Here is a 26,173-nt window from a genome sequence, read left to right on the forward strand (position 1 = left end):
CTTTGGATAGCTCAAGACCAGACTTTTGGTCCAGACTTTGTGTGTTGTCAGGTTGAACTTTCTCCTTAACATATTTTTAGGAAGCTTGTTTGTGAGAATTCTATGCTCTTGGATTTTTTCCCCCAGAATTAATAGGCACATGATTCCCAGAAAATGGTGGTCAACATTACTTAATGTTGCTATGTTAAAGAATTGTGAAGAAAATCAAAATTAATAATCTTTAAAGATTAAATAAAAAATAAATCTCTAAGAGGTTTTATTCCTAATAGAAATAATGCAATGAGTTTGCTGAGGGTAACAAATCTTTTGCAAAACTAATCATCCATCCATTTTTTAAGTGCTTTAAAAAATTGTGAAAAAAGGATTAAAAGTATATAATTACACTGTATACAGGCACTGAAAACACTTACTCTATGGTCCTACAGTATATCCCTTATATTTATTGTATGTGTATTAAAATATTTCTCAAATATTGTAATAAAATATAGAATAAAATTTGTGTTGTATCAAATATGCTTGTGAGTTCACCCATCATACATTTTCTAAGCACTTAATCTAATTTAGGCTCACAGAGGAGTCAGAGTCTATACTGACAAGCAACTGGCGCAGGGCAGGACACACCATGGTTGGGACACAAATACGGAGAAGTACAGTACACACTCACACCAGGGCCCTTTTTGTTCCAGGTCAATTAAACTGCCAGTATTTGGACTGGAGGAGAAAACTGGCGCACTTGGAGGAAAAACAGCCAAACACGGGGAGAACATACAAACTTGATGCAGATAGCACCCAGAATTTATCAGAGGGCCCCAGGCATCGCAAGGCAGTAGTGCTAACCACTGCACCACCATACTGCCCTTGGCTAATAACTTTACAGCAAAAACATGGGCCTTCACACAGAACAAAATTGTCCATGTTGAGAATGAAAAGTCAAATATCCACATCACGTCATTGTGCATTAGATACTCACTCTAACATACTGATACTGTTGGTTAATTGGCTCCTGAGAAAGTTGGCCCTGGTGTGAGTGTGTGCAGGTTTATCTGTGTGTGCTTTGCATCCATTGCTTGCCAGGGTAGGCTCTGGCTCCCCATCTGTTAGGAAATGAATGGATAGATAGCACAAGATCTGTAAAGACTGTTTTCCTCATTGACATCCACGTTACACATTTGTTCAAAGAGGAACTATTAGAACTAGGGGAACTCCAGCACAGGTAAAAGAGGGATATTTAAGGTTATGTTGTTGTAGAAGCAGCTGGGGAGAGACAAATTCAGCAACCTTTCCATAGTCATTTACTGTACCGTAGGTAATAATAAAACTGCACAACCTAAGCATCTATTAAATAACCTGTAATTTAATGTTAGATTTCTGCATTATGGGTAGTTATATATTTTGTAAGATATGTTAGCATTTCAACTCTTTCCTTCAGATCCAACAGCATGTTGTGTTAATAGCGTCGCTGTAGATTTCTAACAGGTATATCTGTTACTGACATATTGTAGTCACATCAATATCGCGTCTTTCCAAACCCGTCATATCCTTGGAATAATTTGTGGTCCTCTTTCTTCTACCCCTTCAAATGTTTTAGGTGGGTTCTCAATGCATTACACTTGTAGCAGTTCAAGTCTTGCTTTATAAACTCTTTAATGTGCTCTTTTTCATATACAGTAGTAGTGCAAGTAGCACTAAACACATACTGTCACGATCGCTACTCCTCCTCTTAAGGGCGCTCCAGCCCTTACTTGTTCTGCCTCATTCCCCGCACCTGTTCCTTATTCCAGCCCCTCTTTAGTTCCCCTTTAAAAGCCAGAAGCAGACGTCATTCGAGGCTCTTCATTTAATTCTGTTTCGCGAGAGCCTGGGTCCTGCTGCTTCTGGCTCCGTTATGCTTTTAACTTTCTGTTCCTGATCCCCCCCCCCCCCGCCGGTTCCGACCCGGTTCCCGTTTTTCATTCCCCGGATGGATTGCCTGGCCATGGACTTTTGCTTCTGTTTTGGATTACCTGTTTGGACTTCTACATGGATTTTTCGCCCCGGACTCACTTCTCTTGGACATCTGCAGCCCTTGGACACACCCCGTCTCCATACCCTCTCCTGCATGACTTTTTCCCCGGTGTTTCCTCACTAATCCGGATTGTGTCGTCTGCATAGGACCCGGAAAGAACTGTTTTCTGACACATACAGTATATAATACTATTACTAATAGCCTGTCAGATTACAGGCTTCTGTTCTTTCCAAGTAAGGTGTCTTTATTTTTCAAAGCTTCAATTTCTATCAACGTTTTTTGTTTGGAAAAATGAGATTTCCTGCACCATTATATATAAATTGCTTTGGGAAAACACAGTTTCAAGCACACCTGAATATGTAGCAAAGGTTTTGTACCTCAAGATGATTCATGATTCATTTCCTGTGCTAAGTTATGTTAATTAATTCATCTATGCATAACAGATAATTTTAGTTTCTCTACATCTGTTTTAGATTTAAATGTCTTTCAATTTATGCTAAATATTTGCAATAAAAACTGGAATGAGAGATATGGGGATATCCGCATGATCTTTGAGTATCTGTGCTTTTATTTTTTGTTTATTTTACAATGCGTACTACTGTAACCCTAAATTGTTGAGTTTCTCATAAACTCTTGTTTCTTTAGGGAAAAGAAAACAAGGACATCAAAGTGTCTTTTTTTGCAATTAGTTGTTTACATTAAAATCTGTAAAATCAGGGAGGCTTCCTGAAGTACCAATTTGTTTTAGTTATGTAATACTTCATTTATTTTTCTGCTGTCCTGTAAACTTGGAGAAATATTATTATTTTGTTTCGGGCATTGGGTATGCCTGACCCCAAGTTTTACTGTATGTACAGTATAACAAGAAGCATTTTGGTTTATTCCTGTTCAAATTTTCTCCTAATACTGTTATTTTTACATTATTCAATAACATCTGTAGTAGTAATATTCTCTGGCAATAGCACTTGTTTAATTTGGAGAATTGTGTATGACATTTCTAAACAACAGTATGAAGTCTTGAAACCCTAGTTCAACAGCCAACATATTTACAGTACAGTAGCTTTAATGTGGTGAAGTACTAGAGTTTGGGGATATTTGTAATATTTTTTTGGGTCTCTGTAATTCTCAACTTATTCAGTACAATCTAGATGTTAAATATTTTTCAATACTCGTCTTTGTTTGTTTGTACTTCCATTAGTACTAGGTTATATTAAGATCAAATAAGAGATACTTTGTACATAACAGGACTCCTCTTTCACAGTAGCAGTAGATTAAGAACAGGATGGTACAGTAGTTAACTATAAGGGATATGCTTCCTCCCATTCATTCTTAAGAAATAAAAGCAAGGGTCTGATACAAAGCAAATGTGTTTGCCAAGTACTTATCTCACTGAGCACATTTTCCATAGATCAGCAGCTGATTATGTGGTGAAGAAAAGTGGTTCAAAATAAAATTAAGTACTTTAAAAATTATTGTAAATATTAAGTGGGAGGACTTTTTTTTCCTCTTGTTGGCATCAAACTAGAATCATCAGAGATGGCAGAGGGCTTTTTCACAAGCTCTGAGGATTCTTAAAAAATGGTAGCAGAACAAATGTAAAGAATACAAAGTGCAAATGAGGCACTTTATTTCAAGATATTTCATTCCTCAGAGCTTTATGATGAAGAAGATTCATAGATTTCTTCCAGTGGCCTGTTTAAATGTGTTATTTAACATTACAAACTGCAAAAACAAACTGCATTTGAACAAACTGCAGTATGTCCACAATTCAGCAGCCAGAATCCTGACCAGGTCAAATTGGCTTCCAGTCAAATTCCACGTAGACTTAAAAATCCTATAAGGCTCTACATGGCTTGGCATCTCAATAACTGTCTAAACTATTATCGCCCTACTCCCCACCTCGCAACCTCTGCTCTTCAAATTCTGCCCTCCTTACTGTCCCCCAAGCCCGTCTACATTGTATGGGTGACAGGGCCTTCTCCTGTTATGCCCCCAAGCTCTGGAACTCTTTGCCCAAGGATATCAGAGAGTCACCTTCTCTAAACTCCTTCAAATCCAGACTCAAAACCTTCTTCTTCAGAAAAGCCTTTACTTAACTGGTTCCATTCTTCACCCCTCTGCTCTTCTTAGTACCACCTTCCACGGTCTCCTCTATCGTTATTGTTGTATTGTTGAAATTGTTATATTGTCTTATCTTGTGTATTCTTCTTATTTATTGTTGTATTCTTATTTATTGTTATTGTCATCCTGTAAAGCGCTTTGAGAAGCCACCTTTAAAGGCGCTATATAAAATAAAGTTTATTATTATTATTATTATTATTATTACAATGTTTTTGCATTGCAATCATTTTGTGATACTGAAAATGAGAGTAAGTAGTAAGTCAGAGGTGTAGCAGATATCTTACAAGTTGATTGTCTGATAATCAATCAGACAATCAATAATCAAATCAGATGTATCTGATTTATCAGTTTTTAACATTTTAGGTAGACCTTTTTCAGCAGAAATCATAGAAATCATAATGTCATTTAAAAAGTAATTGAAAATGGTGGTCCAGATGCAGTCATTGAAACTGCAGTCAACAGAAGAGCAGGCTTTCTTGGGAAGACTAACATACTTCACCATTTGGCTCTTGCTGTGGCAGACTGACTAGATGAGGCAGTGTGGAGGGCAGAGAAGATAGAAGTGATCTTGAGGAAGTGGCAGTGAAGAACACCGGGTGTGAGCGTACCCTCACTAGCAAGCCTGAGAGATTGTGGGCAGTGAGGCCATCCAGACCATGAATGGCAAACAAATGCATGAAAGTCTGCCAAGACCCGTCTAGAAATTCCAGGACTGTGGATATTTAATTTAAGGGTTATGAATAATATCCTCACTGTCAGGTCTCGCAGAAAGACGCAGAGAGAATGAAAGCTTAACTCTGGAGGGGCCAGTTGCAGCAGCAGTCCCATTGGGAACTGGGAAATTCTACAGACGAGACGTCCTGTATTAAGAGTTAGAGAGAATAAGGCTGTCTTAGCATGGTGTAAGGTAAGGTTAGAGTGAGAGACAGAGTGTCATGGTGAGACATCTGTTAATTGTCTGTTCAGTTGGAGTTTCAGGGGGAAACACACTCTCAGGGTAAGATAATTAATAAGTAGTGAAAAGATCTAGGTTAGAGTTTTCCTCAGGCTTAAAGTTTTATGGTTATCGAGAACAGGCTGTTGGCTCACTGTTAAAGGGAAGACAGAAAAGAATGAATTGACACAGTATTGACACAGGATATTTCCACTGCTGCTCATTCACAAGCTGACAGAATGGTAGAAGCAGGGCATAAAGTGTCAGACCTCCTTCAGTTTAAAATAAGGTAAAAAGAAAAAACACTTGATGAAACACTTGGGTCCTGAAACTGCTTTGGTTACGATTAGATCAGAGGTTAATGTGTACAGTAAAGATTCACCCATACTCAGTTACCATAAAAGGGAAATCTACAGTACATAATCATATTTTAATGAATTACGAGTATGTATGTACAGTATGTGTTTTTTCAAAAAAAAATTTTTATTCAACACTGTAGTGATCATACTAAACACTCTTACATACAGTATGAAGGAGGTAGAACATCAGCAATCCTGAAAAGAAGTGTTTTCACCCTTACTAAGTGAGTACTTGGTGGAAGCATCTTTGGCAGCAGTTATTGCTGTCAGTATTTTTTGGATAGGTCTCAACCAGCTTTGTACAATGGGAAGGTGTAATTCTGTCTACTTTTTCTGTCTCAATTGCTCCGCTTCAGACAAATTTGTTGTGAATAAGTGATGGACTGCAATTGACAAGCTTCTTGGTGATGCCCCATGTTGGGCTTGTGACATTCAAGACATTTTGCATTTAGGACACAATGTTGAACTCTGTTCCACTTGTCTGCTCTGTACCTCATGTAAGATTAAAGATAAATCTTTCTCATTAAAATATTTTTTTTCTTGCCACTTGCCAATACAGACCAGCTTTGGGAAGAGACCGCAATATTGTTGATGTATGAACCTTGACTCCCATCTCAGACATAACATTTCACTGCTGTGTTCATAGTGGCATCTTTCTCCATTTTTCTGGTCCCAGGTGCTCAGTTTGGAAGGGCAGCCTGATCTAGATAGTGTTTGGATAATGTGATGCACTTTTCACTTGCTAGTGATGGACATACAGTATTATCCCTAATTTACTGTATGTCAACAGCTCCTTTGTCATTATGGTCACTTTGGTGTATGCAAGTGTAGGGATAATTTTAAAAGAAAAGAGAACAGTAGGAATCAACTGATCAAGCATTTGTTGTTTCTTATTTGGGAGTGTTTCTTATTTCTGTTTTATATGTAACCTTTGTTGAAAGATATTTAAATATAAACAACCTACAAAACCTAGGATTGGGTCCTGAGCCAATGATATTTTTAATGTCTTATTTTATGTGCAAGGTGAAATGTATATCTCCTTATAGAATGAACAATTGCTTTCACAGACAAAACAACTTCTCTGAAAGAACAGTTAAGATCTTCAAGTTAAATTACAGTTTCCAAATTATCTTCATTACCTGAAAAATTTTGTAGACCAAAAAATACAATACTAATAAACAAAACACACTAATGTCTGTTTCATTTAAAGAAATTCACTGTTATGAACAACTAACAGAATTGTTAGTACCACATTTAGATATGTTCATGGTCATAATGATTTATGATAATAGTTCACCTCTTCCTGAACATCGTTTTCAAATTTACTGCATTACAGTCACATACAGACTCATTTCTGGCAATTTTCAAAATTGTAAATCTGAGTAAATGTCAGAGAAGGAAACAATAAGACACACTTACTCCATATTTCAAACTTCAAACCTTATTGATAAAATGTCATAGCAGGAGATGTTTTCGCTGAAATATCTGGCCTTCAGCAGAGATAAAACATATGTACAGTAATTACAATGAAAAATTCATTGATGACAGATGTGTGGCAATTGCAGTGGCAATTCATTAACAATCTCGATGAACACATTCAGTTAAACAGAAATGTATAAAGTGAAAAGACACACAAAATGTTTCATTTTTTTTAATTTTCAGAAGAAAACACTGAAAAATGGTATGTTATCCAAGAACGGATGCACATAAACAATAGCATCAAATCTAGTTATTAAATTGATTTTTTTTAATTAGGTATAAATAGCATAAGAAATTGATTTTTCTTCCCTTCAGTGGTGAAGAAGTAATTGGTACTGTACATGCCATATCATGTATAGCGCCAACTCTAAAGAAAACATTAGTCAAATCCATTTGACCTTTGCATAAACATGGCCTATGTTTTTAATGTTTAATTTAGTTTTATTTTTGGTTTCATTAATCTGTTTGATGTGCATTTTCTTTTTGTTTTGGTTGCGTATTATATGGGTATTGCTGTGCAGTGCTTTAGGTTTCTTGCAGTGTGCTGAGCCATGTAATTTTATCATTGTTATTATGAAGAAGGTCCACTCTTTTGGTCCACCTGCTTCATCACGTTTGACTGCCAACCTTTTTGCTGAAGGATATCTAGACATCTAGTCATAAACAGGAAACCACTGTCATGTGCAGGAAATGATACTTTCAAAATGATCACCTCGTTTTCTTCTTGATAAATTTATATTAATAGATAAATAAAGGCTGTGCCTTAATTGCTTTTTAATAAAATATTGTGGATCTATGATAAGATAACAGTTTGTTAAATTTATATTATATGATAAACTTTAGCTACTAGCTTTAGTATCTCTAAGAAAAAGCTACAGTTACTCATTAAAAAAATGCTCAAAGCTCTTTATAGAAGCTTTGGGCAGTGTCTTTTGTTGTTCAAGGCTCACAGCATGCGATTTCTGATTCAGTCTTCTTTTTCTGTGCAGAGATGTCAGATCTTTTATTTCACTACACTGACATGATTACATTCTACCTTAGAAAAAGCAACAAAAAAAACCTGCCAGGTCAGTGTTCATTGGTCTTGGTAATCAAGCCTTACAAAACTTCTCAACTCCTTTTAAAAATTCAATCTAAAGTTAGAAGTCACGCCAACTGATCCTCTATTCATAGGTGACAATTGGTAACTTTCTGGCCGTTTGTTTTGGTTAAGTGCAGCCTCCTCTTCTGCTGAATTTCAGACTGCATTACCAAATTTCTAGGATGCAGGACTTATGGTTGATTTAGAATGAACACTTCTTAAAATCGAGAAATTAATAGTTTTCCACTAGTGTTGTGGAGTCACATTTATTTAGGGCGTTCTGATATAATTGCCTTGTCCTTGCAACCTTGCTGTCATTGCCTCAGTCAGGCCAATAGTCAAATTCTAATTGAATTACTTCTGTCTTAATTATGGTTGTCTTAACTACTGAACCATACTGTAAAACTGGCAGTGAATTGTGCTTTGAAATTCTAAATCAAGTTTTAGTTTTCAGTCATAAGTTTTGGCTTTCAAATCAATTATTTGGCTGTTGGTGGATCTTGAGACCTTAATTAGGCTGTGTTTTTGATGTTAAATATCATTAAGTATAATTAGTTGCAAGACATTTTTATACCGATATTAATTCTACACACTTGTACAGGTTGTACAGTTGTACTTGTACAGATTCCAGTTCCAGGAATCCTAACTGCCATATGTGATAAAAAATCTTCAAAAATCTTGAAGCCTATTAACCCTTATACCCTAAACCTCCTGTTTTCCTTTATAATCTATAAATTCTGAAAGTTGTGCAGATGACCTAATTATCGCATTGTATTTGGTCCAGATTGAATTTGCAAAATACACTTAAAAAAATCTGTCCATTAAAAGATTTCACAGTGCTGAAAAACACCGAAGAAGAGGTGGCTCCAGAGAAGGAAAATAGGAAAATACGAGGACTAAAATGTGTTTTGGGACTTGTGTCATGGGAAGTGCTGTTACATACTGTATCATTCCAGTATTTTATATTGTCAATAATGAGTAATGAGAAAGCAATGGATTACAAAAAGAAAAACTACTAGTACTTCACAATGAGATCTTTCTTAAGAATTGTCAGCTATCCGTATTTAACAAAAGCAAGAATTTTGTTATTTTTAAGACAATCTCATCATTTATACTAAAATAAAAACAAAAATCAGGGTGGTGAAAAGGAGGTTTCAAAAAGCAAAAGCGTGAAGAGCAGTTAATTTATCTTGTCATGAATCTCTCTGATAGGTACTTAAATGACTCAGTTTCTTTCTCTAACACATTTGCAAACAGCTAAAAGGTAGTTCTCACAGTAAGTGAACCGGATGGTTGGAAGCTGTGTGGATGATTCCCTATAAATAAACTCTATTTCACTACCCTTTCGTCTAGTAGTAGGAAATACAGGAAACAAATGCCTTTTACTTTGAATACACTGCGGCTCACTTAAGTTAAACCAGTTGATCTGTACAATTGGAAAGCCATATTAATTTGTAGACAATTGGCTACCCTTGCTTGTTGTGAATAATTTGTTAATAAAAGAAAATGGAAAGGCATCTTATTATAATAACAAATTGTATGATGCTGTGTAAATTTTAGTACACAATTTATTATTTAAGAGATTAAAGTATAATACCAGTGTTATTTTCCTAAAAATACTAATGCCTGACCCATCCATAAAAAAATGCAACAAGACAGAAGACCAATAAATGTTTTAGTATGTTAATTATAAGATATTATAAGCAGTACTACATCCTGGGTGCTGCTGCTTTTCACTATGATGCTGATCAATAGATCCTAGCAAGTGGAGAACAGATACTGTATGGTTCATTTGTCAACCCTGTTGTGTTCTTGCTGCTGTCTTCTATCTAGTGTTGCATCCACTGATTTGACATCTGTCCTCCACTATGTACAGTACTTGAAAGAAGGCCAGTGTTACGTCCCAGTGTGTGTTCTGTGTGTGTTTTTTCTGTTATGTCCACACTGCTGACCCTTGATTGTTTTCCCTTCCCCATTGGCCCACCATTACACCACACTTTCAGTATGACGTCATCATCAATCAGCCAAGCAGAACACATCTTATTCAGCATATAACATGGAGGTTTTCAGCAAGGAGAGGCCTTTCGTTTGACTTCGGTCCCTTTTGGTTTTGGTTCTCGCTTCTGGTTATTGCTTCGGCTTCGTTTGTTTTGCTTTGTGTGTGTGTATTTTTGTATAGCTTTGGCTTTGTTGTTTTGTTGTTTTTTTGTAAGTTTCTTTGTACTTTCGTTTGTTTGTGTGTTCATCCTTGTTTTGCCATTACCTTGCCCCAGTGTTACATGTTCAACTTTTGTGTTCTTTTGTACCCTGCTCCTGTTGATTACTCTTGTTTTCCCTTATTTGTATTCCTGGTTCACTTGTGTTTTTGTGTGAACTTTTGTATATAAGGTTAGTTTAGGTTGTTGGGTACACTTTACACACTTGATTTTATATCAGTAACACTAGTTTAGTACGGGTGAGTGCCATTTGTCTTGTATGGTTTTGGGTAGTCAGGGCAGGTTAGCTAAGCTGTTGAAGACGCCAAAGACCGTGTGTTTCGGGTTTTCTTTTGTAGTCAGATTAGCTTTCCCTCACTGTCCTAGCCAGCTCCATTTTGTTTGTTATTTTCTTTCCTTTGGCACCACTCTTGTTCCTTACCCTTGTTATCACGCTTCCTAGTCCCTCACCAAAACCCACCTGCTTTCAAAAGAATTATCCTAAATGTTACACCCCTTTATCCCTAGACACTTGGGGTCGTAACAGCCAGCAAGACAACTACCTTGTCTTGCAGATACTTTTGCAAGACACTTTCTCTATTCATTGGGCTTTCTATGTATGTACTGTACAGTATATGCACTGTAAAAAAAAAGCTAATCGAAAGCTTATATGCAGCATGTATTGTAGTAAAAAGTGAGGAATTCATGCTGAAATATACTCTGTTCTGGTAACAGTGCTATAAAATTGACATCATAACTCCCTCTTAACTTGGACACAATTAAGTCAACCAGGAGAGACAAGGATACAGAGTAACAAGTGGAAATTAAGAGGGAGGCTTTGAAACTGGCTTTTGAGACTGACGTTGTCAAATGTAACACTGGGATGTTTTGAAGCACAATTGATGACATTTTGGTATTGATTAATGCCAATTAACCACAATTATGTACAGTATGTCCTTATGTTTTTTCTTCTGAGAAACAGAATCAGAAAAAGACTGTCAATTGAATTTGGTCACAGCTGGTATTAAAATTCCAAACCAATTCATAAAAATGTATAATTTTTTGTCACATTTCCAATGTTTTTTTTTCATCAGAGATCAGTGTAGGGTGCTTATTATCTGTTCTTTCTCCTGCTTTTTTAACACCGTAACACAGTATGTGTCCTGAAATCTAAATATGTTGGGCCCTAACTAGAGACGTCTTAACTGGGGAGATCAAGACAGTAATTGCTTTAATGCAACAGCTTTATGTACCCAAGTTTTTAAACAAAGAAAATACACTTTGAATGTCAAAACTCAAAATTCAATAAGATTAAAAACTTGAGACATAACTCATAAAGTACAGTATGGTTGAAAATAGTAAAAAAAAATGCCCTCAGCACTACCATTTAGTGATGTTTTTAAAGTTCTCTGATACAATGTGATTCATTTTGAAAAGATGTCTCTGCATTCTAGGAAGAGATCAGTTTACCAAGACTTGTAAACCCAAAGGCATACACAACCTACAGTAGGTAACACTTGCTTTTAATGTTGAGTTCACATTTAAAGGTACTTTCCATCTCCCTTGTTTGCTTGTTGTCTCTTAAAGACTATGCTGTGAAATACAAACTAAGCACCTTGAAGCCCTTTTGATTTTTATGACTTTATCATGGCATGGATAAAAATATCATGAGAATTCTTTTTTTGTGTCATTTCTGTTTGAATGGAAAACCATAGGGATTTCCATTGCAGCCTAATTTCTTAAGTTATCTCTCTGGAGGGTGTTCTTTCCCTTCGAGAGATTCTAGGACTTGACATTTTAAGGACGAATTGGGTCTATGTGTGGTGAAAATTCAAAGGCAATGCAACCATGAAATTCATCAGGAAAATAGAGTGGAAAATCTGTGACTGGGCAGGGTCAATCTCCAGATGTTAATACAATTGAACATGCACTTAACATGTTGGAGAAAAAAAAAATGAATTCCGAACCCCAAGGCGTGGCAGCAGCATAACATTTCACATGCTTACACAAAGAGTTCAGTTCACTAGGTCACAATTACCTCAGAGGGATTTACAACCAAATACTGAACTTTTCACTCTAAAATTGACTCAAAGTGAAGGTGTACCAGTACGTGAAATCACTGGGTTGAACACACTGTAGTTTATTTTTTCCCTGATATGCAGATTCATAGAAGACTCATAAATTAAAAAAATGTACTTTTTTAAGTCCTCCATTATTTGGTCTAATTATTTGCAGTATTGCATGTGACACCTTTTTGTTATCTAATAGACACCACATAGTTATGTACAAAGTAAAAAAGGCTTAACAGCAGCAAAACATTGTTTATGAGCAGATAAATTCTGCAGTACAAAGTTACAGGTAAACAACTGTTTGTTTGCTTCATGTGTTGTGTGCTGAACTTACAGTAATTTAGCTGTTCATGTCTTTTGTATTTTGGCAGTTGTGTTAATTGGCCCCTAAAAGAAGTTCTATTTCAGACCTTCATTTACCACTTTCAAAGCTGAAAAGAACATTTTTGGCTGTTCAATTTTGATTTTGAAACACAGCTTCAGTGCAGAATTATGAACAGCACAGAGAAATGTATCCTGAGGCTTTTGACTGCTCTGTTTAAATGGATAATGTTTTGCTCTAGAAAATTCTAAAATGCTTAAAAGAAGTCCTAAAGGACACAAAAATGTGAGTTGCTACAGCATCTATTTTTAACCACAAGTGTTTCGTTTTTTTTCACTCAAGCTCTTAATTGCCTGGCTTTCATTTTCTCCTCCATCAGTGTGACACAGCACAGGTCTGCCTTTGTCATAATGTAACATCAGAAAATGAGAAATGAGACGTTTTTCTTATTCCAGTATGTACTTGCACACAGCTGGACATTAGAACCAGCTGCAGTGACGATGAGGTTAAGATTCTGAAAATGAGAATGCAAAAAGTGTTACAGCTTGCTGTCAAGACACTCCTACAGTGTGAGGAATGTTGCTGCAGAGAACGGAGAGATCTAAACACCAGGTGATTGAGGGGGCTTATCAGAATGAAAACAGATTATTCTAGTAATGAAGCAAAAAATTCAATTTGCCGTGCAGCTTGCTGGTGAAGGCCACTGCCTTCCTTTGCTTATTCTCAGCTGGAGAGGCAAGCAAGCTCATGCAAAAGAGATTATTTTTCCACTAAAACAGACACCTGGCTGAAATACAGCAAAAGGTAATATATGTACAAATACTTTATTATCTAGAATGAGACTTATAAACCTCTTTAAAATAATGTCCTTTTCCTCACCATCTTTATTTTCCTCATAGTATCTTTGATAAGATACAGCCGCTCTAATAACACAATATATTTTCATAATTATCTCTAAAATATTGAAAAAGGAAGAATGCTGATAGCCCAGGCCCTAAAAATATGCCATGACATTTAATATGTCTTCTTTTTTGTGTTTCTCTGCCTTTCATTAACTGTTTGTTGCTGGCTAGTACTGTCCTAACAGGCTGTATTTTGGAATTCTTTAGGGCTGTACTTATATTTAGGAGATGCTTATAGCCTGTAAAATATCCAATATTTGTGCTTGTTTTAAGCCATTTAATTAGTTAACACTACAGATGTGTATGTCTGTACTTTAGTCTGCTCTTCACATACAGTACAGGAGGGCATCCGCTTAATCCACCAGCAAAATGTATCACTCATGTAATGATGATGACACAGTGGCCATTATGCAGCAGCTGCCCCACTAAAAAACAGATCAGGTAGAGAAGTGAAATAGCTCTGAGTAGTTCCTGTGGATCAACACTACAAAATAGGCAGCACCTGTGCCTGTCAATAATGAGCCTTTCCATGTCGTGCAGGTACAGTATGTCTGTCTTGTTATTTCTATAGTAACACACATTGGTGTATGTCTGTACAACTCCCACCACAACTGGGGATCAGGGAGGTCCAAATCTTTTTTATATCGACAATATAGTTATTACTAGCATCACAATACTAAAGCACCAGACCATAGTGTGAATTCCTCAAGAAGTAATGAAATTAAAAAAAACAAGTGTTCTGATTTTAAATAAGGAAAAATTATGCTGTACACCACAGAGAATGAAAGCAAGAAAATAAGAAAAGTTACAGTGAATGGAGGTACTTTTGTCTTTTCAACTTATTTGGTTGCAGTTAGCTGAGTAGATCAGAGGCTGTCATTATTTATAATCCTCCAAGAAGTACTGTACACAGTAGTCCACCCATATCATGTATTGCCTTTATAGAGAATCTGCAGGAGAGATTTTTTGTTCTTTTTTTAATGAAATTTTGTGTCTCTGAAAAGATAGTTGTCTTCTCATGCAGTGCAATTCATAACGTACTGTAGTAAGGTAGTTTAATAGACCGATTATATTGTGGGACAGTAAGAAATCATGAATTTGTTCTGTTTTTCAAAGAAAACATATCCTCAGAAAACTCCAAAACAACCTTACACGCTTTTCAAAATGAAAATCAAACTAAACAGTAGTAGAAGCGCTGCAGTTAAAGAAGATACTCCAGGACTGAAAACCATTTTCCCAGAGAACCACATGTAGGATAAATGACTACAGAGCATTTACTGAAATACATCTCTTTTATCTACTTGTCAGGGCACATGCACTTCAGCTATTGTAATTCTTTGCCTTCTTAGACCCTATCAGTTCTTCCACATAATAACATGCTTTAATCTAGCTTCTCCCAAAGACTGGGAGAAGTGTGTGTGAAACAGAATGATGAAGTTAATGCCGGAATACAAAGGAAAGGCAGAGAGCATCTAACATCAGCAAAACAACATCAGCAAGTTACGTATACAGTATATGGACAAATGCTTTAGAAAAATACGAATGCTGTATTTTAAATTCATAAACCACTTAAAAGAAGTAAAAAGCAAAATAAAAACAATGTAAATTTACCACATAGAACCAAGAGCAAACCTAAATTGCATAGGGAGCCAGAGGCTATATCCTGATGCAGAATATTATTACTTCCCTTCACAGCCAAACTATGAACTTTTGAGTTTTTACTTTTTAGAACTATGCTACAGGAACATAAAAAAGCACAAAGAAAGTTAAAAACGTTTAGCTGTTATTTATCTGACATTTATGGTGATCTGACATTCACAATACTTCCTCTGGATCACCACAGAGCTGTGTTTTGTCCCCCTTACTGTACATTTTGTATACTAACGATTGTAATGGCAAAATTACAAATGGACATCTCATTACGTTTGCTGATGCCAGCAATGTTCAAGTTATTAAGGGACTCAGAAAACAATTAATGTTTAAAACTTTAGAAATTGTCAATGACAACAAGTACCTGGGATTGGCCATAGGTAAAAACCTGAGTTGGGACAAATACTGCAACATGATTTATAAAAAAAACAAACAACAGAGACTATTTTTTTCTAAGGAAGCTAAGCTATTTAAAGGTAGATGGAACCACCTAACACTTTTGTAAAAGTCTTTTATTGAAAGTGTTTTGACATACTGTCTCACTTGCTGGTTTGGTAACATCAGTGTCATTGATTGTAACACAGTAGGTTGGGAAAACTGTTCAAAATAAGTAACAAATTAATTGGGCAAATCAGATCAACTTAAATATTTACTATAAACAGAGGGTGGCAAAGAAAGCATAGTGTATTATGGATTGTGTCTCTTCCCCCCCTCCACTGCAAGTTCACACATCTCCCATCTGGGAGATGCCTCTGTGTCCCTAGGTGTAATACTAATAGACACAGGGAGTATTTCATCCCCACTGCAATATCTCCTTCAAACGATCTTCTCCCTTATCTTGCTGTAACGCTGTTGCACTGACTTCTTGGTTGGTAAAATTTTGCCTGTCGTTGCGTTATTATGTTGGCAGTGTGCTGTAAAACAAAGTTCCCCAATAGAACAATAGAGCTTGAATTGAATTGCAAATTGAATTGAAAAGGTTTTTCCACAATTTGTCAATGGCTACCATCTGTGACAAACAACTTCTGAGTTATGGGAGATAAACTTTCTGTGAACCTCTGAATGGCTAGAACTACAGATTTTTGATGAAGGGCCTTAGTCTTCTGAGTGTTACACATCAATTTCTTGTATTCATCCGTAAAAGTGTTAATTAATTCCTGAAATCTGTTTCCAAGTGAGTGCACATTACAGTGCCATCAGTATACTGAAGCTCAGTTATTGAAGACAGAGCGAACTTTGTTCTAGATTTAAGTCAACAGTGATCAAATATCAAACCTTCTATTCAACAATTTAGCCCACTCCCACAGTGGCAACATACATGGATTTTGCTTACATATATTACAGCATATACTGTATCTGTATGTTGTATATGTTAAATATACTGTAGTTTCTGACAGACATTACAAACTTAATTCTTGGAACCAGTATAGTACATTATGTTTGTTTTTGTTTATTTTTTGTATATTTGAAGATGTGTGAACTGTACATAAAACCAATCATGCCAATTAATATGCACACCCTTGACAAGGTAACATACTTATATTAATATGCGTGGCATATTGTTTTTAATTTGTAACTACTATCACAAATCTAGACATTTCTGATTTAATATCTGAAAAGACTGTTCTTGTTAATAACAATAGATACTGTATACATTACACAAAATGTTATAAAAAGGAAAATAAATATTTACATAATTCTCTTCAATATTTTGGATATCTTGTCTTTATATTTCCTACTGCTTATACTGTTTCCACATTAGATGTGGTACAATTTAATCAATTTTGGTTACCTTGTGCGTGGATGTTTTTTGTATCCTTTATTCAGCTTCATCAATCTGGAGCACAGTTGCGTTGTTACCACTATGTTTAGATCTGCCCTTAGCAACTCAGTGTGAATCAGTGACCAAGAAGGCCAAAAACAGCTGTGCTTCTAAAGTTCGTACAATGCTTTTGCCTGGTGTTTAGAATTCATGTTGTAATACTGTATGCAGTACTGACTGATGAACCTATAAGCAGAATCATATTTCTTTTGATATTATGCTGTGATTACGCAATCTTCCAATAAAATATTAAACTCACCCTGAAGTATACTGTAAATATTAATCTGATGTATCCCTGTAGGATTAAATCATGATCAGGTCATATTTATATGGTATATTTTAATGCAGGCACAGAGGTTTTCCAGCTAAGGATTTGCAGACATTTATTGAATTACTGAAATATTTCATGGGAAGCACCTTCTGTACTGCAGTCCTTCTTTTGGCATTACCACTGCATAGATATCAAACTGCGAAGTAAATTCTGAATACTTCTGCATTGCCTCTCTGAAGTATCCAGATGCTTTCACAGTGTTCACTTTTGTTGAGTTTAAGCTTGCAGACATTTTATGTAAATTGTATGTATTTAACAATCTCAATCTCAATCTACTCTGTGCATTCAAGGCAGGAAACAAAAACAAAAATGGAAAGAGGCCAATCCATAATGGAAATGAAAGAACAATGGAAAGTTTTCAGATTCTTTGATGTGGCAAATCTAATTTAATGTACAGTAAGTGCAAGTTAATGTAAAGTTACCTTAACAAGCCATAACGTTAGATGCACAGCCTCTGTCTGTGTGTGTTCATACTGTAGTTCACATGGTTTTTAGAATGAAGTACAATTGTCTGTCTAAAGCCATTCAATCAGGTTGTGAATTTCAAGAAAAGTCTGAAGATCCAGATATGTCATGATTTAGTGTTGTTTGGTTTGCTTATTGCTCATTTAAATATTTCTGTATTGTTAAATAAGACCTTTCTAAGTCCATGTTGACTGTTTCCTAAAATGCTGTATTATTAATTACACTTTACAACTAATGTAGTTCAAAATATTCGTTCCATAATTTTAACAGTGACATAAGTAATACTTACTGTATGTTTCCATGTACGTGGTTTCCTGATTCATTTTGGTCAGCATTTTTATCAGTTGGTTGTATATTTGCAGTTTGCCAAACTCTGTGTACTGTTCCCATTCTAAGTAACAGCTGACATTTCCTACAGTAGGTTGGAGACCGTGAATAATGTCCCTCATTTAATTGTATAACTGGGAAAAGACCATCAAGAGCCAGTGATTGATTGGATTTAAACATCTTTGTTCCTATTTCAATATGCTGAGGCTGTCATACATACAGTACTGTGCAGTATAGCTTCAGCAGGTCTGGCAGTAAACAGTAATAGTGCTTTATATTATATATACTGTGCAGCTCCCATCCTGCAGGGCTATGTTTTATGCCATAGTATTGATACAAAAGCATGCTTCTGTCCAGCAAAAAAAGCAATATGTTTCTAATGCCGTTTGGGTCAAACTGTATAGTAATCTAAAATTGAGTTCTGGGTTAAAGCGGGAGGCAGAGAATTATGGTTTGGATCTTAAAACGATTGTGCCTTGCTATAAATTAGCAGCTGTAGAGCATGGATAGCAGGTCCTGCAGCATTTTTTTCATGATGTTCCATGTATCAACCGGAAGGTGAAATGAGTATGCACTTCCACTGCAATCTCAATCAATTTGTTAAAATGAATCTCCCACCCACTGAGTAGTTGATAACAAGGTGGTAAAGCTTATATAGATGATTTAAAGACATTGACAGGTTCATCAGTGTGGTGAGTAAATTTAAATAATTGCTTCATTCATTATTGTGCTTGGAAACCTCAGGCACACAAGCTATCGTTCAATTTGTATGCAGTATAGGCAGTTTGAGTTGCCATGGATATCAGTTCTGCTTGACTTTTACACATCTTTGTTAACAGGCTTGGGACTTCCTAGCAGCAATTCATATTTCTGACATTTTAGTTATCATACAGCTCCTTTAGATATGTCACAGATTCTGAGTTTTGTTTTTTTAGACTAACAGTAAACAAAGGGATTTATGCTAGTTTTTATTATATAATCAAAACAGTCTTTGTATTTTATACTTTTTTCTGTTTTATTGGCCTCATTAATAACTAAAACAATACAATAACAAATTTTAATTGGGAGCTGATAGTATTTCTTTGGATTGCAGGAAGTTCCTTCCTTAAGATTCATTTGTCTTTAGGGTTTCAGGTTTAATAAGGTAGTTACTTAGTAATTAAAAATATTTGTCATTTTCTTCCAATAATTTATTGATGAAGAATCATTTAACTATATATTAACTATAGCCATATATTCTTAATATTTACAGGTACCTTATAGTATATATAGTGCCTAACAAATAATTATTTGAATTATATTATACAGTACATATCTGTTTAGGCACCTCTAAGGTAATAGTCAGGGGAGACTGATATAAATTCTACATCATCTTTCTAAGGACATACTTTCTTTCATCTGCATATTGTACCAATGAGAATTTTGTGCTTTCTCTGTGTGTAGCATGTCTGCTGAACTTTAATTTGTACTCTTACCTGTACATTTGTACAGGTTCTGTCAAAATTGACTCCTGCCTTACAACTGCACTTTCAGTTGCACGGAAGTTGTGCTATGCCACTGGGAAATGTCAAACCAAAACTGGCCCATACCACAATGGACAAGGCACATCTCCAGATTTGTCAAATTGGGCACAATAAAAGGAAAATACTTGATAAATCCAAATAAATACAAACAATACCATCTCTGTAAAATGAATAATGTCTTCAAATACAGTACATTGCCAGAAGCAGTCTGAAGGAAGCTTTGATGGTTAGGTTTATTGTATTTTTATAAAGAGTATAGGTTAAAAATACATTTTCATAATTTAAAAATCTGCTGTTAATTGGAGGGATGGCTAAAGGTGTCTCTTTTAAAGGTGTCTAAAGGTGTCTCTAAAAGTCAGTTTACTATCAAACTATCTGAACCACTGACTGATTTGTCTAAGTTTTATCCATAGCAACTTATATTTGCGCCCTTTTATACAGCCTGGTGGTTTACTGGAACAAGTTAGGTGAAGTACCTTTGTCAAAGGTACAACAGCAGTGTCTCAACTGAGATGTGAATCCTTGACCTTCTAGTTAGATTCTAAAACCTTAACCATTGCACTACACTGCTTTCCACTGCAATTGTCCAGTAATTGGAATTAATTTACGATTATTAATGAGTTAAAAAAAGTGCAGAATGTATTTCTTCATCAGACATTTTAGCTACTTTGTTTCCAGCACAAAATAAAGTGAAATGCACCTACCTCTAATTTAATTTGTGATTATAAATAACATCCCTATGTTTTCATTACAGTTATTACAGTCTGTCAGCTTCTTGGCTCATGTTTCCATTAATGAGGGATTTTGCCATTTCCTCTTTCTCATGTTAGTCTCTTAGGTCCTGCAGTTCCAACTCCAGTGCTTTTTCAAGCAGGAACAGAATTCTAATGCATTTCAATCAATAAATCAATCAATCTCTATATAGCACCTTTCAATCCAGAGCATTCTCAAATCACTTTATATAAATATACATATGCAATGTACAGTAAGCAGATGAGGAGAATAAAATACAAAAAAAAATTTAAATTTAAACATAGAATTGGATAAGAACCGAATGCCTCAAAAATAGGTTTTGAGGTAAAATTTTAAAAAGCAGGGTGTGTTTTTAATATGATCAGGATTTGTCATGTATCTTGTAGGGAGCTCTGCCGATTGCACATATTGCAATTCCAAATACGGAGTCCAGTTGTGTGCTGGGTGATATATAGTATATATTCTTATATTGTTTATTTTTGCTGTGGTATCCTGTGAATTCACCCAAAGAGGTGAAGAGCTCTCAAGCAGATTTAATTTCATTCTGGCAAGTGGGACGTCTCCTCAGTAATTCTCATTATAAAGCGTCCCTTCAGGTCAGTCTCCTCAAACAATAGTACTGTAAAAGCATAATACAGTTCTGAACATGTGTTTCTGCCCTTCAGAGTGCATTTCATTCCCTTTCTCTAATCTAACTAGTAACACAGATGCATTCATGGTGTTGCCTAGGTGACCTTGCTTTGAGTCTCCCCATTATTCTAGTAAAAATGTAAATAACTTCAAGGACATTTCTTAAAAATAAGTTAAATAGAAAACATGCAAACTTGAAAGAAAGGACAATAATAACCACCCAAAGGAAAAAAAACAAACAGACTTACACTGTAGTTAACATGGTACTAGCACATAGAGGGCTGTTCAAATTGCATACAAAACAATGTTAATATATATTGAGTACAATGCAGTAGCACTTTAAAGTCTGCCTATTCACTTAATCAGTTTAGCTTTCCTTTGGTGGACTTCTCATTCTTTAGGTCTGTGGTCTTTCAGGTGTGGATATCTTGTACTACACCTTATGCTACAGAAGACCTACACAAAACCTCTTTTTTATATGACAAATCAAGAATCCATCGCTAGCCAATTGATATCTCTCTGATGCTGTTAACAAAATAACAAGGGCTTGGTTTATCCACTCCAAGGCAAGAGAGTCAATCAAACTCTCTTTCACAAAATGTAAGTGCCAGAACACAAAAAAACAAAGTTTGGATCAGTCAGTAATAACAGTTTTTAAATAACTAGAATTAACTTATAAGAAACAATAAAGTTCTGCCCCTGATTTCTGTAAATTCACTCCTTCCCCAAGGATTCCACACTGATCTAATGAAATAAAGTGACGTTTCCATAACAAGTATCGCATGATGGTTATTTTCTTTAAAATAGCCTTGTAGTTTGATTATCTAAATGGGAAGGATATTTTTAGGACTTGGTTTAGTTCAGTGTTAATCAAGCATTGAGTGTGTCTCTGTAGTTATTGATGTGAGATCTCCTGAAACGGGTTTGGAACTACAGCAGGTTAATTGCATGTATTAAAATTACTTGTTCTATCACAGTGGTTTAATTGCTGTGTTGTATTAATTCTTATAGCTTGACCTTGATGTCGAGTTCTTTTTGTCCCTTTTCTTTTTTGTGTTCGGTTTATGCAGGAATTGATGCATGCTGAACAACTACAGTTTTGTAAAGAGCTATGAAAATGTCTTTTGTGTGGGACTGCATTAGAAAAAAAGGCCAGACAGCTACTGTACCACCATAATTAATTAAATATTACAGCTTTACTATATATCTTCAAAATTAATTTAAGAATGTTGGAAAACTTGGAAAACATTTGTGCCTTATACTATAACCTAGAAATGGTATAAATGGCTAATCTAAGGTGTGCAAAAATAATGTGAATGTAACAATTTGTAGAAGCTCTAATGGAGTTCTTCCATTTTCTAAGCGCTTTATCTAATACAGGGTCATGGGGGAGCCGAAGCCTATCCAAGCAAGCAACAGGCGTGAGGTGGGATACACCCTGGCAGGGACGCCAGTCCATCACAGGGCACACACAGACACTTACATGCACAAACTCACACCAGGGATAACCAGTATGCCTTTGAAACATAACACCCACATAAACATGGGGAGAACATACAAACTGCACACAGATGAGACCCTAACCCTAAGCAATCACACTGCATTAGTTTAAACATCTCTATTAGTCATGCTGTTAATACAAATTATGCATATTGATTAACGTTAATGGTTACTGACATTTTTAAACCACGTTAGTAATAAATTATTGAAATGCTTCCATTTACTAGATCCATAAATGATGTGGGAACAGAAGAGTTGATTTTTAGAGATTTCTGCTTTCCAGCACTGATCCCTAAAATAATATTTAAACTCTTACTGTATATTAGGAAATCCTTGCTGCAATTTAATATCTCATAATAAGGAGATAATGAATGAATATGTGATAATTCTCACTTAATTAAGAGATACACATTAAACATTTTTGATGGCATCAATGCACTTCTGTATGTACAGTAACATTTAGGTTATACAGTATGTCCATACAGTATACTGCGAAGAGAAGATCATATTTAAAGTTGTCCCAAAAAGGTAAATTGGGAAGCAATACAACTAGAGTACTTCAATCCAAACAAAAAAGACATTCCCCTGCTGTTTTCTAATAGATTTGTCCATATATGATGTATGTTCAGCATAAGACCTGGTAGGACCTTTAAAGAGATCAGAACTAATCAACTATTGTGGGTGTAGTTCTGATTATTAAATCTCTTCGTTTCAAAAGTTGTAAATAGGTTCATTCATGTTTTCAGAAATTCATGTTGTAGTACAATTCACTGATTCTGAAATCTGTGCTGTGAACCTCTCATGCCAGTGCTTGATTTGCATTAATTACATCTGCAACTTTATTACGTGTTTGGTGGATTCTAACTTTATAGCTTTTAGATCGCATTGTCAGGTTGACCAGCCCATTGCCATGTATTAAAGATGACTCTTTGGATGAGACAGATGTCCTGACTCTCCATAGTCATTAAAAGTCCCAGGGGGTTTCTCGTATAAAAATAGGGGTGTTAATCTCCGTGTCTCAACTAAATTTCCCCTGGCCTTTACCAATCATGGCCTCCTAATAATCCACATCTCTGAATTAGCTTCTACCCACTGATAGCTGAGTTGTGGTGAGTGTACTGGCACACGTTTGAGTGCCGTTACATCATCCAGGTGGGTGCAACACATTACTGGTGGCGGAGGGGAGTCCCCATTTCCTTTGAGTGGAATGGACAGAAAAGCATTATGTAAGAGGTTTATTTATTATTTATGCATTGCAATCAGGGAGAGTTTGAGATTCTAAACTTTACATATATTTCAGTGGGGTTGGTTGTTATATAATACAACAGTATTTGGTGTAACATCAATTGACTCTATTACAAAGCCTGAGGAAAAAATAAATCTGGAATGGTATTCAGCAGCAGAATACTAAGTACACTATTGAGTTGTACACAGCTCAGGTGGCAAATTAATGGTTAGAGAACCACCTTACTGTTCAATTGTAACTTCTAGATGGTGTGTTTATGACTGTATATTTGTGCAACATTTCTATTGTTGTTAACAGAATGTCTGTTGTGGGGAAATTATTACACCTTGAGAACATTTTGAAAGGGTGTTCATTTACTACTAACCATTTAGCTATTTACCACATACTATGGTTATCTCATCCTTCAAGAACAATATTTTTCTGTTCTTCCAAGAAGGTAAAGAAATCATCTTATGCTCTTAGAGATTTTACATGTAGTGTAATATTCTTATTCTAGACTTTTTTATCTTTTAATGATACTGTCATATACTGTATGCTTATACAGTAATTGTGTATCTGGACGTGGAGTAACTGTCACACAGTGCAACATTAGGCGGCTCCTTGTTGAAGTTCTGCATCTGCCACTGTCACGCAGTGTGTCACCTTGAACAAGTTCTTTAATGTCCCTGTGCTCCCTTTTTAAAATGCAGAAGCAGCTGGTGACATACAAAATACCCTTTCCAATAAAGGCATCTACTAAATAATATTTTTTATTATAAAATTAAACTAGCAAAAGACCAGAGAAAGAACTTTGCTGCCTTATTTGCAGAGTAAATATGTTAATTATATAACATGGGAGGAAATGAACTACAACAACTGATCTGTGAAAATGACCCATGCCTTTATAAAAAAAAAAAAACATATTGTATAGATGATATGGAACTCATACAAATTGAAATAGTTATGAATTAAGGGGCATAAGGATGAGGCTTCATTATGTCATACTGCCAACCTATCTCATATCACTGTATTTCCTCATCACATCCTAAAATGACAAGTAATCTAGAAATAAGAACAGAGAAAATAGAATGGCAGTGGAACTGCACATACTGTCATATTCTGTATGGACAGGTTAAACATAAACAGCGTTTTCGACTACTATAAAAGGTTACATGCATTTAAAGGATAAGCAGAGTGCCTCAAACCATTGAAAACCAGTCCTTCTAGCCACAAGAATACAGTACAGACAGTATAGTGGGCAGGTCTTGTACTGCTCTCATTTTCTTGGTTTTAACTCAAGTGAGTCATGGCAAATCATGAAATAGATTATAAGTGAGCCTGGGTCGTTCGATTTGAGTCATGCTTTCCCAGTATCTCTCAGTATCTTCCTGAATTTATATACAGCAAATGGATTTATTATACATTATAAATATATTTATGATATGTACCATAGTTAATGTATCATAGAAAATTATGTAATTTAATTTTCTGGTTTTCCTTTCCTTTCTTATTAATAATAAATAATAAAATAATTTTGTCTGCATTGAAGTAACTTATTCAAAGAAACTCAATAAGCTGATTGTATAGATGTAATCAGAATGACGTCTTGCTTGATATTCTGAAAAACGTGGCTTTTGATGTACATTGTGGACTTTAGCTTCTACAACCTTTTTCACAAAGTTTTTCAAGATTCAGAGTTTGAGGGATGATGTAAGTCCATCTTGGTGTCAAAATTGTCCAGATGAAAATTCAAATATCACAAAGTAGCCAAAGGTGTGCTAGAAATATCCTCTTCCCTGGGCTATCACACTTTTAACAATTTAACAATTTTAAGTACTAAGGAGTTCTTCAGCAGATGGTAGAACTTTGTGTGTTTTAATCTGTACTGAGGAATGTACACCACTGTGTACATACAGCAATAATTAGAGAGATTACTGTAGCCACAAAAGTGGTCTGTCTGAGAGCCTCTTAACCCTGACCCCTTTCCCCTCTGTTTTTGAAGATTAATATCCCTTCTCATTGCCTTTATAAATAGGGGGCCTCTTTCCCTTTCTTTCTCTCCAGTGCCAAACCCAAAGATGAGTCGTTGTAACCCCTCCCAAAGTACCTACCCCCTCAGTGACCAGCATGCCCGTATACCAGATAAAGGCAATGAAACTAGTGAGCTGCACGTACCGTCTCCTGCCTCTCTTACTACACTGCTGCCTCTGCAAGGAGAAACCAGAGGGGATCATTGCATTACAAGGAGATGCATAAATATTTTATTTAACAACTAAAAATGCAGAGATCTTGGTAAGACCACTACTACTAGAAGCAAGTACTAGAAATACATGTACAGTAGCTTTTGGGTAGGAAAGGCCTCAAAAAAAAAATTTGAATCAAGTTAGATGTGTTAACATTCTCATTTTTCAAGTTCAGGACTCTGTACTGCAGCTCCTGAATAAGATATTCCTCTTGGTTTCAACTTCTTCATTTTGACC

The 26,173-nt window shown here is 35.6% G+C and overlaps 1 protein-coding gene across 3 annotated transcripts in view; it reads left to right on the plus strand.

Annotated features, from left to right (window-relative positions):
- The window catches only part of myripa (myosin VIIA and Rab interacting protein a), a 139,043-nt gene that overhangs the window by 25,926 nt on the left and 86,944 nt on the right, over positions 1-26,173 (plus strand). The window contains exon 1 of one of the 3 annotated variants that reach the window (XM_015354550.2): positions 13,294-13,369. The exons of the other annotated variants lie outside the window; for them this stretch is intronic. The gene's annotated coding sequence lies outside the window, so the exon portion shown is untranslated. Of the gene's footprint in view, positions 1-13,293; positions 13,370-26,173 lie in introns of those variants that run through there. 3 annotated transcript variants of the gene reach the window in all.

Source organism: Lepisosteus oculatus, chromosome 6, assembly GCF_040954835.1.
Source record: "Lepisosteus oculatus isolate fLepOcu1 chromosome 6, fLepOcu1.hap2, whole genome shotgun sequence".
Classification (NCBI taxonomy): Eukaryota; Metazoa; Chordata; class Actinopteri; order Semionotiformes; family Lepisosteidae; genus Lepisosteus; species Lepisosteus oculatus.